Source organism: Mustela nigripes, chromosome 2 (assembly GCF_022355385.1).
Source record: "Mustela nigripes isolate SB6536 chromosome 2, MUSNIG.SB6536, whole genome shotgun sequence".
Lineage (NCBI taxonomy): Eukaryota > Metazoa > Chordata > Mammalia > Carnivora > Mustelidae > Mustela > Mustela nigripes.
This window is the reverse complement of record NC_081558.1, coordinates 86,184,626-86,199,173: the sequence shown is the minus strand read 5'-3', so window position 1 is coordinate 86,199,173 and position 14,548 is coordinate 86,184,626. Positions and strand designations below refer to the sequence as shown.

At 46.8% G+C, this 14,548-nt stretch overlaps 1 protein-coding gene across 2 annotated transcripts in view; it reads right to left on the bottom strand.

The window, feature by feature from the left end:
* Nucleotides 1–12,698, bottom strand: part of RFTN1 (raftlin, lipid raft linker 1) — a 193,053-nt gene extending 180,355 nt beyond the window's left edge. Inside the window, exon 1 of one of the 2 annotated variants that reach the window (XM_059390878.1) lies at nt 12,429–12,698. The gene's annotated coding sequence lies outside the window, so the exon portion shown is untranslated. Of the gene's footprint in view, nt 1–12,063; nt 12,168–12,428 lie in introns of those variants that run through there. The other variant, XM_059390877.1, reaches the window with a different exon arrangement.
* Between the last annotated feature and the right edge of the window lie 1,850 nt (nt 12,699–14,548).

Here is a 14,548-nt window from a genome sequence, read left to right as displayed (position 1 = left end):
TTGATATCCTACAAACATAGTCTAAGACAGAAACCTGAGGATAACTAAAATTTACCCACTGACAGACTGGGCAAAGTAGGTGAAGGGGATTAAGAGGTACAAACTCCCAGTTATAAAATAAGAAAGGCCAAGAGATGAAAAGTACAGTCTAGAGTATAGTCAGTAATGTTGTAATAACATTGCATGGTGACACTATACTTACTGTGGTGAGCACTGAGTCATGCCTAGAACTGTCGAATCCTTGTGTTGTACCAGAAACTAGTATAACATTGTACAACAACTACAGTTCAATAAGAAAAATTTACCTGTTTTTTTAAAGTTTTTTTTTTTTTTTGGACAGACAAAGACACAGCTAAAGAAGGAACAAAAGTAGGGGGAGTGGGAGAGCTTCCTGCCAAGCAGGGAGCCTGACATGGGGCTCAATCCCAGGACCCTGGGATTATGACCTGAGCTTAACGCATTGAGCTGCCCAGGCACCCTGAAAAATTTACCTGTTTAAAGTATTCCTGAATCAATGCCAATCTATATCAAACAGTATTATCTGTATGGTGTGCTACTTTTTCTAAGTGAGTGCGTGTGTGTGTGTATATATATGTATATATATACACACATATATACACACACACGTATATTATTATACATTACATATGTATTTTATGTGTGTATATATATGTATATGTGTGCACATATATGTATATGTGTATGTGTATATACATATACATACACATACATTCTCTTTGTATCTGGCAAGACATAGACCACAGTGTTCCCAGAAATTTCCTCCAGGTCATGAGATTATGGGTGACACCCTCTTTATGGTTTTCTCAAGTTTTCTGTGCCGCACATACATTATTTCTTATAAGAGGTAAGATAGCCAGCCTCTAAGACGACCTTCAGTAATCCTCGCAGCATTCACAGGTGGTCCCCGCCCACAGTGACTAGGGCTGACCTGTGGGGCCAAGAGGGCGCTACAGAAATGATGAGTGTGATTTCCAAGACTGGGCTACAGCAGCATTGTGCGTTCTACATTACTCTCTCCTGGATCCCTCACTCTGGGGACAGCCAGCTGCCACAGTATGAAGACAGTCTATTAACCCTGTAGAGAAATCCCAGGACAGGGAACTGAGGCCTCCACCCAACAGCCAACACTGCTGGTTAGCTCAACACCCATATGGAACCAGATCCATCACCTGCAGAATGGCCTCCAGCCCAGCCAGCATCTTGACCACAACCTCTTGAGGCACCCCAGGTCAGAACCACCCAGCTAAGCTGCTTCTGGATTTCTAACCCACAGAAACTCTGTGAGATAATAAATGTTTACTGTCATTCCTGGCTGCTAAGATCCAGAGTAATTTGTTTTACAGCAAAAGATAAGAAATACAAGGGGTATTTACATTTCCAAAGGAAAACACTTGCTTACTATCCCCTCCCCCCACATCTCAGTCGGGGTCTGATCCAGACCACCTCTCTGCCTTCCCACAGTCCCCATGACAAACACCCTTAATCAAACACAGCTCCCTTTCAGAAGAATCTGCTGCTCAAAGTGTGGTTCTCAGACCAGCAGCACGGAATTTCTGGGAGCCTGTGAGAAATCCAGAATCCCAGGCCCTCCCGAGCCTGCTGAACCAGAAACTACATTTTAATGACAAGTTCCAAGCTCAAACACTGAAGTCTGAGCAGCAGTAAAGTATGAGAAACCCTGGGCCGTCCATGGCACTGGTCCTCTACCTTGGTTACACATTGGAATCCATCTGGAGAGCTACTTAAAGATCCTGATGCCCAGGCATTTGGGAGGTAGGGCCTGATCACCAGAATTTTTGAAAACCCCAGGTAATTCTGACAGCCAGGGTTGCAAAGCAATCATTTAGGGGCAAGCTCAGCTTTCCCCTCTCTGAACTCTGTATAGTCTCAGATCCTTCTTGAGTCTCCTAGCCAGGGCGAAGAACCCCAGTCTAGAACATGGCCCTACTGACCCCCTTGATACCCCACCTCATCTCCTGAACTTCTTTGTACCTCAGACGCCCTCTTCCCACATCGCTGCTATCCTTCCAGCACAGGTACACCCCTACATTTCTATCTCCACCCTCCTTCTCTCTCTCTTAAAATCATTCTCAGTATAGGGGCACCTGGGTGACTCAGTTGGTTGAGCGTCTGACTCTTGGTTTCAGGTCAGATCATGATCTCGGGGTCAGGAAACTGGGTCCCGAGTTAGGCTCTGTGCTGAGCACGGAGTCTGCTGGAGATTCTCTCCCTGCCCCACTGCTCCCCACCCCTCCATTCATGTTCTCTTTCTCTCTCTCTAAAATAAATAAGGGAAATCTTAAAATAAAATCATTTTCAGTATAAGCCACTTCAGACATACAGATGAGGACAGAAAATGAGATATCTATGCACCCACCACCAAGATTTAACAAGTGCTTACATTTTACTTTACTTGCTTCACATCTTTTATTTTTGAAGAAATGAGACTTTTTAGATGCAGTCCCCGTGCCCTTCCTTTCTCCCCCGCTTCTATCCTTGCTTTTATTCTTCCACAATCTATCTGTGACACCCACAACAATACATGACAGAAGTTTAAGACATTCCACTTCCTGGCACCTTTAGCATCCCGGCACCCCTAGGCTAAAAGCAATACTTATAGTTCCACTTATTAAGTAGTTCAGTCTAAACAACATAATAATTATTTCTGTCCAAACAACTTATTAGCCTTTTGGAAAAAAAAAACAGTGCATAAAAATTGAAAGAATAAACCTTTTTCTTTCATTCCTGAGTCATAAGCACTAGCGGGCTGTGTGCATCTCTTGGGCACAGCACAACTTCTCAAACCTTGGAATCACGCTGGACACCAACACTTTCGTTTCCTGTTCGTGGTTTCTTAGCAACCACCCAAAAGGTGCGGCACAGAAGTATGACATCATCAAAAGGAAGGCAGAGCTGTCTAACGTTGGTACTGCAAACTACCCCAAGATGGCAGGCAGTGTGTTGTCTAACACATCAAGTATCACTGTTCCCCTCAGAAATGTAAAAAGAAAAAAACGCCCTTCTGCCCCGCCCCCATGAGTTTGCTGTGGCGCCTTGGGGTGCCTTTGTAATGGAGTTTGAAAACCTCCAATTGAGGTATTGTTGAGTATACTCAAGAAAGTTACATAAATACTATAGTTTCCCCCTTAGCCCTTATAACCCCTCATGGGCCCTGCTTTACCGGCTCTGGGCAAAAACCTTCCAGTCTCCTTCCCAGTCTGGTGAACTCCAGGTGAATATGCCCCAAGGACCCTTTTCATCATCTTCACTCAGAACTTTCCTGAAATTCATGATGAATATGCTCCAAAGAGAACTAGAGAACTCAATGCCTGGCCCATCAAGGCCTGTTCTTCCTCCTGTGTTCCTTGCTTCTGAGGGTAGTACCCCTGTCCTTGCAACATCCAGGCTCAAAACACCAGGCAACAGCCTGCTCCTGCCACTGTTGTCGCCACTACAGCTGGCCTAGTGTTGGGTGCTTGTGGAGGCCCTTACGTCCACCACTTCATTGTCCATGCCAGCCCACCCTCTTAGGACCTCAAAGGCCTTCCTGCATCTGGCTTCTGTTGGTCGCTTGCCCACTAATTCTTAGCACAGGCTAAATCCACATTAACCATTCTGTGCCACACAAGTGGCTCAAAGAGCATAAAAAACGGACACCACCCAGTTTGGAGTCCTTCACCTCAACTTCACACCCAACCCACTTCCTCCCCAGTCTCTGGCTGTTCCTCTTCATGTACCCTGGTGTCAGGTGTAGGGAAGCCAGTGTTCCCTTTCGTACACACTGAGCACTCTCCAGACACCATTCCTTTACCTCCAGTGCAACCCCCAACCTGACACTTTCCCTTCCATCTCAATCCTCTGTATTAGGGTTTTCAGAGAAACAGAACCAAGAGGATAGTGTGTGGGTAGATATCTATATAGAGAGAAGGCAGGGCAGATTTATTTTAAGAAACTGACTCATGTGAGTGTGGGAGCTGGCAAATCAGAAATCTGCAGGGCAGGCCAACAGGTCAGAGACCTAGAGAAGCGCTGATGTTACAATCTTAAGTCCCAAGGCAGTCTGGAGGCAGGATTCCTTTTTCCTTGGGAAACGGCAGTGTTGTTTTTTTTTTTTTTTTTTAGCCCTTCAACTGATTGGGTGAGGCCCACCCACATTATGGAGCGTAATCTGCTTTACTTGAAGTCTCTTGCTTTAAATGGTAATCATGTTAAAAAAAGAAAAATAACCCACAGCAACACCTAGATCTGTCTCACCAAAAACTGAGTACCCTAGCCTAGTCAGGTTGAAACATAAAATCACCCATCACACTCACCTTATTAAGCACCTACTGCATGCAAAGCACTATTATATATGCTGAGGATACCAAAGTTCTGCAAAAGACCACCACCAACAACAACAAAAAAGGAACAACCCTGTCCTGAAGAATCTTACCTTCAGGAATAGACAAACAGACAATACACAAATAAAAATAATACAGGAAATTCAATTTTTAAGAAATAAAGAAAAGGCAGGGAGGAGGGAGAGCAAGCACAAGGGAAGACAAGGCAATACTTAAAAACAGGATGATCAGGGCAGGTCTCACTCAGAAGGTAATGTCAAAAAGAACATGGGATAAGGGGGATGGTGTACTGGGCAAGGTGGCAGCAAGTGCAAGTTTCCAGGACCTGCCTGGGGGAAAAAGGGAGTAGCTGCAGGGAGCACACAAAATCAGAGTGGCATGGTGAGGCAGGTTGTGTGGAATGTGCTGATGGTGGTAAGGACTCTGGCTTTACTCTGAGATGGGAGCCCTGAGGGTTTCAAGCCAAGGGCAGACTTGACCACTCTGGCCATGACTGAGTGTGGAAATGGGGAGACCAAATAATAACAGGTTATGAGCAATGGGCAAGTTCTGGATATATTTTGAAAGTATATTTTCATGAAATTTATTGGTAGTTTGGCGTGAGAAAAAGAGAGCATCTAAGGCACATCTAGGATTTGTGACCTGAGCAACTGGAAGGCTAGAGTGGCCCCCTTCCAAGCTGGGGATGGCTATGGGAGGAAGACAGGAGCTTATTTTAGATGTGTTAACTCCATTGGGTAGACATGGGGGGTGGGCAGTTGCAGAGACCAGTCCTGAGCTCCAGAGAGAGCTCTGGAGCTTTTGGTTTTGCCTCACCTGCTCATGTGACAGCCAACTTCCTAAAGGTAGCAATCATGTCTTCTTTGTCTCCAACAGCAGCTATCCCAACGCCCCACCCCAAAAGATGCACATTTATTTATTTATTTATTTATTTATTTATTTATTTATTGAGAGAGAGAGAGAGAGTGCGCATGAGTAGTGGGAGGGGTAGAGAAAGACAGGGAGAATCTGGAGCAGACTCCACGCTGAGCATGAACTATGATGTGGGGCTCAATCTCATGACCCTGAGATCATGACCTGAGTCAGAATCCAGAGTCAGATGCTCAAGGGACTGAGCCACCCAGACGCCCCTAGATGCACGATAAATACCTACTAAATCAACATCCTACAGGACTAGGACAGACACTTATTATCTGGTAAAGGATGGACATTCTGGAGTATTTGGGAAATCTACTTTTTTTTTTTAAAGATTTTATTTATTTATTTGTCAGAGAGAGAGGAGCAAGAGTGAGCACAGGCAGACGGAGTGGCAGGCAGAGGCAGAGGGAGAAGCAGGCTCCCCGCCAAGCAAGGAGCCCGATGTGGGACTCAATCCCAGGACGCTGGGATCACGACCTGAGCTGAAGGCAGCTGCTTAACCAACTGAGCCACCCAGGCGTCCCGGGAAATCTACCTTCTTAAGAGCATAGCACAAGGGTTGGCTGCATGTGTTCTGCAGCCAGACTACCTAGGTTCAAATCCCAGTGTCTCTACTTTCTGTGTGACCTCGAGGAAGCTGCTTAACATCAGGTTTCCCAATTACAATATGGGGATACCCCCAAATCCACTGGCAGGTTGAGGATTAAATAAGTTAATACTGAACAGAGCTTAGAAAAGCTCTGATACATAGAAAAAGCAATATAAAGGTTAAATATTATTAGAAATACTATCAATATTACTTGTCACCCACTTTAAAGACTTATTTTGACCTGCCTATGGCCATAATTATACCCGTCTGCAAACAGTGCTCATATGGGATCTCAAGACAGTGGAAAAAGGTCCAAAACCCTCTCTAAGTTACAGAAGTGTTTAAATGAACAATCTGATTTCTTGTGTTTTATATTTCCAAAATTTGGCAATACATGATTCGGTCACATTCCATTCACCAGAGTTTGTGAGTAACCAACTCTCTCCTTATCCAACCTTATGAATGAGGTCTATTACAATAATTTCTTCAAACTTGGGCATTTGGGAGCTATTCCGAAAAACCTGAAGGTTTCCTCAGGAAGTAGTTCCTCGGGGTGAAATACAAAGTAGGAAATTTCAAAACACACACATACACACACACACACACACACACACACACACACACACAGTCATGTACACATGAATGGAAGCTGATAATCCTCTGCAAGAAATAAATGCTGACAGTCAAGGGGGTCTGACTGTAGAAGAACAAAATGGGACATTCTGAGAAAGTTGTCATTGAAAGAGCAGCTGGCTTCCTGATTGAAAAAATGTGGGAACATCTAATACAGTTTCATAAAGTCACTTCACAGCTGGTCTGGGCACCTGGGTGGCTCAGGTGCTTAAGCGTCTGCCTTTGGCTCAGGTCATGAGTCCACAGTCCTGGGATCGAGCCCTGCATAGGGCTCCCTTGCTCAGAGGGAATCAGCTTCTCCCTTCCTTTCTGCCCCTCCCCCCACTCATATTTTTTTCTCTCTCTCGAATAAATAAATAAAATCTTTAAAAAGAAAGAAGGAAAGCGTTGCTCAGTATCAGATGAGCTGGGCAAAACACAGCTGACACGGACTTTGCACCACTCGCTGGTGTTGGTGCCCCATAACACCTGAGGGCCGAAGTCCCCTCTCCTTTGAAGCACAAAAGAGGGGCAAGCCGCGGCACCATACAAGCCAGAGCCACCCCGCCTCATCCTGTGCAACCAGGACATGGAAGCTGCTTGGCCCCCTCCTGCACTCCCCACACACCACAAGGGCAGTCAGACCCAAGAAAACTCCAAAGCAAAGCCCTTGATACCCCAAATAGTGTCTCCTCCGTCTCTGTCTTGGCAGGTAGCCATCAGGCATAGAATGTGACCTGATTTTCTAGCTCTTTGGTTCTGGCCCCGCTGAGAGCCGATTCTTCTTCCTCAATTCAGCCCAGGTGGGGAGTAAGTCACACAAATGCATATTTAAAAGCTTAACCGAATTCTTATTTGGAGAGCAAGGAATTAACAGGGCTCAAGCAGTGGCCATCACTTGCCCGCTGTACCAATCTTTTCACAGAAACCATTCTGGTAAAATATGCAATGATAATAACGAAAGCCCCTTTGGGGGCCCAGAAGCAAAGGGAAACTTAAATTTATGTCAAAAACTGAATGTGAATGGGAGGAAAGATCACACACATGCAAAACCTTTAAAAGGTAAACATAAAAGAAATGTCTGGCTAAATGTTTCTCTTTGTCAGTGAAAAAAGAACCCAAGCCTTAGCCAAGTGTATTGCCCATTCTTTGCTGAAGGAAAAGAGAGAGATGCTTACTATAGGGCAAACAGGACTTTCAGCCATGATGAAAATACTCCACCTCTGTAGTATCCAAGGCCTGGGCCAATAACCACGTGTGGCTCTAGGGCACTTGAAATGTGGCTAATGGGACTGAGGAGCTGAAATTTTTATTTTCTTTCATTTTAATTCATTTTACATTGAGATGTACATGGTCATGTGTAGGTGGTAGCCAAGGGGCAGGACTGCTCAGCTAGGACACTTAACAGCTGGCAACGTTTTTCTTTTCCTCCGATGAAACTAAAATCACAGCCAAACAACAGTGTTTTAAATTATCACCAAAATACTTGGTATCTCAATACAGGCCCTGGCTGCCCCAAACTCAGAAAACTTAGAAGAAAGTGATTTGAGGGTGTCATTTCTTGCCGTGCAGTTGTGCCTCTCCAGTTTTCGTGTCTGTCACCCCGTGGCTTCATGTATTTGGAAATCTGTGCTTGTAGACGTAGTCTCATTTGCGAAACCAGAACGTCACGGTCTCTTCCCTATGTCTAGGAAACATAAAAAAGTGAACTTGAGGCAAATTACTTAACCTCGCTAAGCTTCAGTTTCCTCAAGGCTAAAGTGCAGATAAGAGTAGTACTCGCTTCTTCTGAGGATTAAGTTCAAAGAATGCATGTAGAGTGCCTAACAGTGCCAGGCCAAGGGTAAGCACTGGGAAAGTGGCAGCTATAATTATTATTTTGTTAATAACAATAGTGAAATCTGCAATATAATAAGAAGAGTGCTACTAAAATAGAGGTGGACAGTTGACAGGTTTTCCTAGGCCAAAACACTTTGAACCTGTTTCCAAGGCTACAATGAAGTATAATACCCGTGAAATATATCTTGGGGACATCTCGGCACTCATGGTCAACCCCCAGATGGGCAATCACCCAGTCAGTTACCACGAGTCACCAGAATCATTCAGCCAGACTTACTGAGACCCTACTCTGTGGCAGGCACTGTCCTAGGCTGTCAGATCACAACAGTTTCCAAATACAGTGTAAAGACTCGAGACTCTGTGCCATCTGTCATCTGACCCCACTGAGACACTTTGGCCAGAAGCAAATATTTCATTCTAGGGTCCCACGCAATCTGGGAGGCTCCATTCCTGTTTCCTGAATCATCCAAGGCCAGGTTAAGCTGCTGGTTCATGGAACGGGACCAAAGGGTAAGGGGACCTGAGGGGACCTGGCCTGTTTTGTCAGCCAGGACCACGAGAGCATGTCGACAAGTCATGTTTCTCACTGACAGGCCAAATCACTTTAACAGCAGAGCTGGCTTCTGAGCCTTCAAAAAACCAAATCTGATCTGCCTCACAAAGCAAACACAACCTGCTTTCAGCAGCCAGCTGCGCAAGCCGGTGAAATCCAACGGGAATCTCCTCCACCAAGTTCACATCAACCAGACCAATACGTCAGAAACCCCCCAGGAGAAACTAGCAGAAGAGTGGTGGAATTCTGTGGGTTTGGGAGTTATTTTTCCTTTATATAGAAAGTACTCAATCAATCTTATTTCACAACCAAGGGTACATTACCCTGTGGAATTCCCTTCTCTGAAGATCTCAACAAGTAAAATATTTGTCTGATCATCTGTAATAATTTAAGTGTGAACTCACTTACTGGCAGAGTTAGAGATTTCTCACAACTCCTCCACCTATAAAAAAGCAACGTGCTTTGGACTGTCTAAGGTATCCAATTGCTATACCCTGCTAGCCCCGAAACACTGGTCAAGACATGCCCTTGACTTTGGGACAGGAAAACAGGGTTGTCGTATCTGGAATCTCTTACTTGTATTCTTTGCTGGTAGGGCCACAAAAATTGTACAACCGTGTTGGGGAAAGACCTAGCAGCTTCTTATAAGGTTCACATATACCCCTTCTGTGACCTAATGATTCTATTTCTAGGCATTTACCCATGAGAAATGAGAACATATGTCCCTAGGAAGACTTGTACACAAATATTCATAGCAGCTTCATTTACAATACTTCCCTAAAACTGGGACTAACTCACGTGTCCATCAATGGAAGGAATATATTAACAAACTGTGGTATGGACATGTCCTGGAATATATAATTCAGCAATTAAAAAAAAACAAAATACTGATAGATACAACATGGATGAATCTTAAAAATACGGCGAATGGAAGAAGCTTTACATGATACTATAGAACACCATTTACAGGAATTCAAGAACAGACTAAACTAACAGTAAAAAATAATCAGCAGTCGTTGCCACTGAAAGAAGGCAGGGACGGACTGGAAATGGGGATGAGGAACTTTCTGAGGTGATGGTAATATTCCTTATCTTGATCACAACTAGGGTTACACAGGTGTACACATTTATCAAAACATTATGCAAATATTACTCTGAAGATTTGTGCATTTCACTCTATGCATATGCATTTTACCTTAAGACAATCATGAACATATATTGAACTCTGAATAATAAAATGTGCACTGAACCATTAAGAAGTGACCTGTGTCAATGTCTATAATTTACTTTAAAGTGCATAAAATAATAAGTTGAGATTTACTGATGGATGGGACTTAAGTTGGGACTTAAGATGGACAGAGGGATGAATAGATCGACAGATGCGTAATAAAGCCAGTACTGCTAAATTATTCTCTAGGTATGGGTATTTGAACGGTTACTGTTCTTGCAACTGTTTTTTAAGTTTTTTTTTTTTTTTAATCATTATTTATTTGACAGACACAGTGAGAGAGGGAACACAAGCAGGGGGAGTGGAAGAGGGAGAAGCAGGCTTCCCCCTGAAGAGAGAGCCTGGTGCGGGGCTTGATCCCAGGATCCGGGGATCATGACCCAAGCCGAAGGCAGACGCCTAATGATGGAGCCACCCACACGCCCCTATTCTTGCAAAATTTTTGTATTTTTAAAAATGAGATAGGTGGGGAAAGAGTCATAATACCCTCTCCTTGACACCCCCCCCCCAAGTTAGATATTTGGCGAGACACCCACGCCCACCAAACCATGGGTCCATATAGTTTCAATTCTGCAGAAAAGTGAAGACTGGAAGAACACAAGAAGCTTTACAGGAACTCCCATCACTCATGCCAAAGATTTTCTGCCTGTTTCCCTACAGACAAAGCAATTATTTGAATGGAAGCCAAAAATTCCTGCTCAAGAGGGAGAAAAAGAACTCATTCCTAATTTGTTCTCTTTCAATTCCTGCACCAATCTATTAGCTAACTGCACAACACTCCACTTCCATTTGCCCGGTGTCCATTAAGCCAAAAGACTAACAAAGAAACACCAACCCAGGGACTTGATACACAGAGGATGAAGTCCCAGTTCTCAGGACCAGAAACCCTGCTGAAGGCAAAAGAGGATGCAGAGTCAGTCTGAGGTTAAAGTGATTTCATTGAGGTTAGCACACACGCACACACCAAAGAGCCCCAAACAGTTTGTTGCTTAACCGCTCTGTGGGGTTTGGTGACATCTGGGGTCACTTGAATTTCATTGGGAATTCAGCTGTACGGAGGTATGAATTGGAATCCCGGCAGCCAGGGACACGTGGGGTGCATAGTGTGCCCTACCCACAGGCCCAGAGGTGGCTCACATTAAGCCCGCCTTCCTTCCTGGCAGGGCCTCACTTATCCTGAGATGACACACGATGGCAGGGGCTGGAAGACGCCTGGCCTGACTGTGCGCCCAGCATCTGAAAACAGCTGTACCAATTACAAGAAAGGACTGTTGCCTGAAACCCAGGGCAGGCACTCAGATTTGGCTTCTGTGTGAGACTTAAAATATATACATACATACATTTTGTGTAAGTCCCCCAACAAACTCACTGCCACCACCCAGTGTCCCCGGAGACCACCCACAACCACATGGGGCAGCTAAGCATGATCAAACCGGAGGCAGCAGGGAGCGTGCCTGGGTCTAGCACTTTTGGCTTCCACGTGGTTCTCGATGCCAAGACCGCGATATCCTGGGTCAAGGACACAAGCCCTGGTCTGGGGAGGTGGGGGAGTGCTGCGTGCCTGACAATCGGGTTTTCTGAAATGTACACCGCCACCACCCCACTTTGGCCCAAGACCTACCCTGGCGTCCCTTGAGCCTGGGAAAGTGGGTTAGGACAAGTAAAGAAATCTCCTTACGGAAGGAGAGATGCCTTTTCAGTGCCGCAGACTCCGGGCGCCCAGAGTCTCTGCGCCTCCCGTGGCTGCGGCGCTTTCTCAGGACGCGCGCGGCAGGTCGGCTCCCATCTATACAGCACCCCTGCGCCACCAACAAGCCCACCTCCCAGGGCACACGCAGAAGGGCAGCTAGAGCCTCCCAACTCCCCACCCCACCCAGCCTCGCGCCATCCTGAACCCACACTTCGTGTCCAGCTCCTGTCGGATCTTTGCCAAGGACCCCCTGCAGTTGTGTCCCAGACCCACCTGTAGCCTCAAAGCTTCCCCTCTGCTTCTCTCTTTGGCGCCGCGAGCCTGCAGAGTCCACGACCCCTGACAAACTGCTCTAGGTGCCTCTCCTCATAGCGTGCCAGGGACGATTTATCCCCCCCTCCAAAAAAAAAGTTGGCCAAGACCGCTGTGTGCTGTGGATCGGCGCCGACCCTATCCAACCCGGCCGGGGGTGCGGTTGGGGGCGGGGGTGGTGGGGGCGGTGGCCCTCTGGCAACCGCGGCAACCTGCAAGGAGGCGCCACGCGGGGCTCCTCCAGTCCGCCGCGGTCCGGGTCCGCGGGGCCAGATGGCAGGGCCTGTGCCTGCCTACACCCCAAGTCCTGCCGCGCGCTCACCTACCGTTCGGAACCGGTTGAGCAGAAGGCGCTGGCGCGGGCTCCCCGATACAGCGTGCTCCGTCCCGGGAGGAAAGTTTGTGCCATACAGCGCAGGCGGCGCGGGGAAGGCGTGGGCGCCAGTGGGTGGGGGCGGGAAGCGGCGGCACGGCGCGCTCGGGTGTCCGTCCCTCCCGCGATCTGTGCGTCCGTCTCTCCGCGGAGCCCGCGGCCGCCGCGCTCCCGCTCGCTGCGCCCTGAGCCTGGCGCGCTCCGGCTCCAGCCCCGACGCGCCCCCGCCGCCGCCGCGCGTCCGCCGGCTACACTTCCTCTTCCTCTGAACTCATGTGCAAAATATGCTGCGCTGCATCTTCGGGGGAGCCGCCGGCCCCTGACAGCCGCCTCGGGAGCAGCGAGCCCGCCCCGCGCCCCTGGGCGCCCTGCACCCCCCCCGAAGCCCCGCGCCGCTTCCTCCACGCGGCGGGCCACCTGCGCGCCGCACGCGCCGCACCCCTCGGGCTACCTTCGCTGCCCCTCCGCGCACAGGTCGGAGGCTCAGGGATCCATCCTCTCGATCCCTCCTAACCACGGTTGTGTATGGCGGGAGGGCACATGGGCACCTAGCTGGGGTGCTGCATGGTGACTGCCACCAAGGGGCTGAGGGTGTGGGAGGATAATTGAGAGTGGACAGTACCTCCTCCCCATTCCACAGGTGTCCCCCCACCCCATCTAAGTTATTTATTGAGTCAGTGATTAATGAGAGGGATAATGCCACCGTCTCCTTGCCACGCCCCATTCCACCTACTTCAGGTGGTCAGAAGGTTTAAGATCTGGGGGAACCATTTTGGACTGCAACTTAAGGTTGCCCAAAGGGACAATTACATAAATAAAGCACCAAGGCAGGGCTGACTTGGTAAAGTGAAAACATAAAGCAGAGAGCCCATTAAAAAGTATTTTTTTCTCAGAACTTTTTAAACAAGACAAAATTACAGTGTAAGGGTGAAAAGCAGGAATCCTAAAGCCATTGGGGTTGGCCTGGCCTCTATACTTAACTCCCTGTGTGATCTGGGTAAGTGCTTTAACTGCTCTGGGCCTGTTCCCTCAATTGTTAAATAGCACTTCCTCCTGGATTTTGCTTAGGAAGCACTCTATAACTTAGCTATTATCATCGTTATTATTAATATTATAAGAGGACCACAACAAGACAGCTGACATAATCTAATTAATTATCTACATTTTCTGGTTGGGCAAAGAGAGGGCCTTAGGCATTGGAGCCCAGAGAGTAGAGGGCTGGTTTTGGGGCCCAGCGGTTTTTTAATGAGGTCCTTCTGGTACTAATAACTACCCCCCAGGGGTTAAGGAAAAGTTATTTTGTCTTCAGGAATTCCTGTTTCACATAGCCCCTCAGAGATTTTCTTCCTGATTTTCTTTTTCCAAGGCCATCAGTTATGTGTTCCTCCCTCCTGTACCCAACACCATTCTTGTTTGTGTTTTGTTCCTTTCCCTTTCCAGCTCACCACTTGCTGGCATCACTCACCACCACCAGTAGAATTTTCTCCAGCTCTCTCTCCTCGGCTTGCCATCTGAGAGAAAATAATAAGACCAGGTGACAGACCAGGTCCAGGGGCAAACAAAAGTGTATGGGCACAAGGGTCCAGTGGCACCACCCTGGTTTTGAACACTCACTTATGTGGCCAAAAGGAGGAAGGATCTTTATGTCATTTATCTGCCAAGGCCTTGAGTTTTGCAAGTCAGGGCCCATCTGAAGTCTTTCTGATCCTTTCTAATCCTTACCTCACAGAGAAAAAAAAGTAACTTTTATAGGTGTTAGCCAGAAATGCACAAATAAACATGGAGTATTTAAATGAAGATAAAGAGAAAAGAGAGAAAATACAGCATAACCTGGTTGTGGTTGGGGGAAGAGGTTGCTTTCATTTAAGCAAATCATTTTCACTCTATAAATTTTTGCATATTTTTAAAACACCTGGTCATTGGGGTTAATAAGTTATTCTGATTATTTCCATTTTCTTCCACTCAACGTTTTCCTGAATATTAACAATGTGTAAATGTCTTTTTTTCCCTACTTGAATCTGCCTTTTTTTTTAGGGTTTTCTAGAATTCTCGACCTTCCCCCTAGATATTCTG